General features: G+C 43.9%; 1 long non-coding RNA gene across 1 annotated transcript; it reads left to right on the forward strand.

Annotated features, from left to right (window-relative positions):
* Positions 1-321: 321 nt before the first annotated feature.
* On the forward strand, positions 322-4238 carry LOC309683651. Its single transcript, XR_014270231.1, has 3 exons — positions 322-374; positions 1632-1715; positions 3488-4238. It is a non-coding gene; the product is annotated as an uncharacterized lncRNA (long non-coding RNA).
* The last annotated feature ends 835 nt before the right edge of the window (positions 4239-5073 follow it).

Consider the following 5073-nt stretch of genomic DNA (forward strand, 5'->3'; position numbering starts at 1 on the left):
TGGGTTCAGCATCCAGAGGTCCTCCGCCTCCCTCACCCTCTTCTCTTGCCCCCCGACCTCTGTGCCCCCAGTCCCTCAGTGTACTCCTACCTCCCTGCTTTTGTTTTGCCCCCCTTCTATTTTTTCACAGCTACCCAGAACACAACACTGCGGCATGCGCTACTGCTGATCCGCCAAAAAAGAGGAAATGCAGCGCTTGGAAGTGGGGTGAAGTTGGGACATAAATCCCGTAAGCCAATTCAGCCGTTGGACTGTCTGCCAGCTAATGCTTCCGAGTTAGAGAGCTCGAGGAAGCTGGAGGCCACATTCAGTTACCTCTTCCTGGGAAACCTCTCCTGCTTCCTAGGCCAGTACCCCGCCTGCCAAACCAGAAGGTATTTTGGCATGAGATATCCTTGGTCTGTCCTGCTGATGCGCTCTGTTGTGTGGATTTGTCTCAGCAGTCTTGGGAGTAGGGACAGAAACTTGGGTCTCATCTCCTCAAAGCTTACCCAAAATCATCGCTAAATAGTGAAACGTGCCGCTTGAAGCGGAAATGCTCTAGAAAGGAGGGAGGAAAGGAAGGAAGGAAGGAAGGAACGGAGGAAGGAAGGAAAGGGAGGGAGGTTGGTTGGTTACAGCCAGGATATTTTGCTGCCTGCTTGGTAGGATGCTTACCTAAGAACTGGAATATGTTGTTACACATCTCATCCTTGATGCAAGAGTTTTTGGCTTCACCATCAAAACCCCACAAAATCAACTGCTCACAGCCTTAAGCTGTAAAAAAACACTTCTGCATATGTGCACTGTAAAAATACTTAATAGAAAATGTTAACATCCACAAAGGAAATAAATGACTATTGAACAGTACAATTCCCATTTAACATAGATGCTTTGAACTCTGATCACAACGAGAGTCTATTTACATACACCTGCCAATAGGCACTCACGGGACCTAGAGAATTAAAACCCAACAAATCAATTATGATTTTTAATTAAACATCTGACTTTCTTAAAGTATTAATTGTGAAGTAAAGGTTATGCTGTTTTCTTGTGTGTTTAACAGACAACAAACTCATACTGCAGCCAAAAATACAGATTTTCATTTTCAGATTTCAAATCCTCTCCAGTGGGACAACTGAAGTGCTTTGATAGTTGATGTTGCTCAGACAGAAATCTAAGCCAAAATACATCTGAACAAATCTGTAAACGTAAGAAAAACCTGCAGATGTATGAAAGGAATGTATTCAAATCAAGTGTTGCCAAATATTGTTTCAGAATCCACTTGGGACAATAAAGAGGAGGAATGAAAATTATCAGCAATAAGGGAGTCCATATTTTAATGCTCATATAACACCATGTGATTGTTAAAGTTAAATATTGAGAAATTGCCTTTTGAAACATTGATAATATATTTTTTTCCTATTTCTATGGCATCAAATACGATACTTAATTTCCAAACTTAAAAGCTTCTCGTGCCAGGTGAATTGCATGCTGGCTCCTGTAGGAGCTTTGTTTTAGGGCTGCTCGTGCAAGTAAAGCTAAGCAGATGCTTCAATGACTAACTGGTTTGTATATGGGAACAAAGGTAGAGCAAACATTGGAAGTGATATACACATTTTTTTTTTTTTTCTCTTTTCATGTTGTTACAGGAATCTCTAGTTAGGCTTTGAGACTCTCAGGTAGTCTGCAGAGAATCAAAAAACCATGGATGGCACAATGTATAGGGGCTGAAGGTAAGGCACAAAAAAGTGGAATTTGTCTGTCTGCATTGGCATGTCAAGCTAGATACCCTATGGCCTGCTTATATGAATTAAGGGAAACGGGCGTTTCCGTGGCAAATTTAGCTTAGTCTAAAATTGACATCTACAGTGGCTCAGAAGAATCTGACCTAGAAGGACAAACTTTTCCTCGCTGTTTTTAAAGGCAGCCCAAGCCACGACTTTGCTCACCTGTAGGTATGGAAGGTTGGGTGAGATGAATTCCATGAAATGTGTTTGAACTGCCAAGGGCATGAAGGACGAGAAGGTGATTTACCAAGGGCAAATCATGCTTGCCTGGCCTGTTCTCCTTCTCTGATGAAATAAGTGGCTATATAGAGAAGGGGAGACTGGTAGAGGGGACTCTTACATGGGCTGAAAACTGCCTGCACTGCCAGGCCCTAAGGGCAGCGATCAACGTCTTGGTGTCCAGCTGGCAGTGCTATCAAGCGGAGTACATCAGGAACTGCTGCTGCATGAATATTGTTCAGTATCTTCATCAAAGACCTGTGTGATGGACCAGAATGTAGCCCCTTAACAAATCTGTGGTTGACACGAAATCAGGAGAGGCATTTGGCACAGTCAAGTGTAGAGCTTTGGTTCAAAGGCAAAGCTGGGGAAGTTGAACATTGCACAAAGAGCAGTCTCATAGAGTTCAGCAAGGAGAAGCAGAAACTCCGGTGCCTGGGGCAGGGTAACCCCATAGGCAGCCACTGCCTGAGTAGCAGCTGTGCTGGAAAGGGCATGGAGGCTATGGTGGACTTCAAATTGAATGTGAATGAACCCTGCTCTTTCTCTGCAAATGAAGGAAATCCTATACTGAGGTACCTTAGGAGGTGTATGGTCAGCAGTTATGGAAAGTTGTGATCTGCCTGTCTGTACTTGGCACTGGTGAAGCCACACCTGGAATACTGTGACCACTTTTGGACCCTCTAGTTCAAGAGGGATGTGGAGAAATAGGAAAGGGTCCAGAGAAAACCACCTAAGCTGGTTAGGGGCCTAAAGCATATGACCTACAAGGGAACCTGAGGTTGTTCAGCCTGGAAAAGAGGAGGCTGAGGCGCAATCTACAACTACTTGAAGGAGAGTTACAAAGATGATGGAGCCAAACCCTCCTCAACAAGGGGCAGCAGCCACAAGTTGTGGCTTGGGAGAGTCACACTGGACATTAGGAAAAGCTCTTCCACCAGGAGGGTGGTGCAGCACTGGAACAAGTCACCCAGGGATGGTGTGGGTTCTCCCTCCTCAGGGGTTACAAGATTTGGCTGAACAAAGCCACAGCTGACCTGATCCAGTGTTGATGACCAACCATCCCGCTGTGAGCACATCTATGGTACTGTGAAAGTCAGGTGTTATCCCACTCAGCCCCTCAGTCTTTCTCCTGGGTTTAGCCTTGTGTTCCTGCACATCTAAATATACATCACAAATGCTCTTCTGTGGCTGGTCTCTTCTTACTATTCACACTGAGCAGGGAAAATAGATGCTGAGGGTATGTGGTACTGCAATTAATTCCATTTTTTTGCCTTTTTTTTTTTTAAAAAAAGAAGCAAATTTATTCATTATATCAGCATTGGAAAGGTTAGAGACCTGGCTGGTTTTGTGATATTAGATTTGCTTTTAGAAAATTAAGATCCTCTGGTAGGTGACATACAGGAATTTGTGTACGTGTGTGATTTGCTTGGAGTTGTTGCAGCAACTTCTCAAATATAGAACAGCCAGAAAAATTATATTTTTTTTTTTTTTAATAGGCACTCCTACACCAATTTAAAAATAGTAAACTGGAGCAAGGTAAGTATCACAGAGCCTGATGTGAAAAAGTACATTGATAGAAAATAAGGAATAGAATATGTGATGAAGATTGACATCACAAATGAAAAAGGAAGGAAAAAAATAACACAAAATAACAGAAGATGCAAAGTGATTAGGGAGCACCGAGAGAGACGGGAATGGAAAGTTGGTGACAGATGAGGTTGATAAGGCAAAGGGCCTAAAGGAATTCCTCGCCCCAGTAATCACAGAGGCAGCAGAAGGCAATATCCCAGGAACTGGGATTCGTTTTCCTCAGGGAACGAAGGAAAATGTCAAAAGGTTTTACTCTTGCACTGGAGTGGATAATAAGGCAATTAGTACTATTAAAAGTTGTCAGCGCACCCAGACTGGAGTGATAAATCACATCCTAGGATTGTAAAGGGAGAGGGAGATGCTGGAAAGGTTTTGTGGAGCAGTTGCGATAACTTACCGGAAAGGGAATTATTGAGAACTGGTGAGTGTTTAATGAAGTTTACACTGAAAAATGAGAGGGAGCACCGCAACCCCAGCATTTACAGATCTGTAAGCTTGACTTCACTTCTGCAGGAGAAGCTAAATATTGGTGAGTCATGGCTGTGTACATTTGTAAGTGGCAAAATGAATATATTATTAAAAACACATTGTATTAACATACATGCTATGGGAGAAGTACATATAACACAAATGACTTGGAGTCTGTTGCACAAAAAATTTATGCAAATAATCTCTATTAATAGGATTTCTCCGTGCAGATCCTTTCTTGTCAACACAGGGAAAGGTCTTGGCAATGTTATGCTCATGATTTATCTTTCCAAAGGGTTTCTGATATTTCTACGGTTTCAAATAATGTTTTTCCATATGTAAGCAACTATTATAGAGGAGGTAACTGCTAACCTTTGCAAAGCTTTGTAAATATATGTACTATGCAGTTTATCATCCACAGATTGAATAAGAAGGTAGAGGAATATAATTTTTTTCATATACTATACCTCCACATACCTTCCCTCCTCTGGTCTCCACACCTTCTTATTGCTTGCTCTATTTTAGATAGCAATGCAATTCCTCTATGAAATAGTTTTAACTGCTGCCAATAAAAATAAAATAAAAAAAAAACCAAACAGGCAAACTTCTCCACTTGGTGTTGTGAGCTGGTTAAATCCTCTGTTGCCCAGTGGGGGCAAGATCCTATTACCCACACCCATCCCCAGGGAGCGGGGTGGCGGGGGGGTCCCCGTGGGAGGGTGGCAGAGCACCTCCTTGTGTCGGGGACATGGGCACGTGGGTGGGGGTCAGGATGAGCAGGGCCTGTGGCCAGGCAGGGCTGCACCACACCTCCGGTGGGGACCAGGACTAGGGCCTGCACCGCACAGTAGCTCCCCGAAGAGGCTGCCCACAGCTGCTTCTCCCACAGCCCTCTTCCCAGCACTCTCTCCAGGGTCAGGTGGGGGCTACCCTCGGGGCCCTGAACCTCAACCAGCATCTCCAGAGATGAAGAGGGGCTGAAGGAGTGAGACCAGGTAGGAAGGTCATAAGCTCTGGAGAGTGC

Source organism: Vanellus vanellus (genome assembly GCF_965231255.1).
Source record: "Vanellus vanellus genome assembly, chromosome: 1".
Lineage (NCBI taxonomy): Eukaryota > Metazoa > Chordata > Aves > Charadriiformes > Charadriidae > Vanellus > Vanellus vanellus.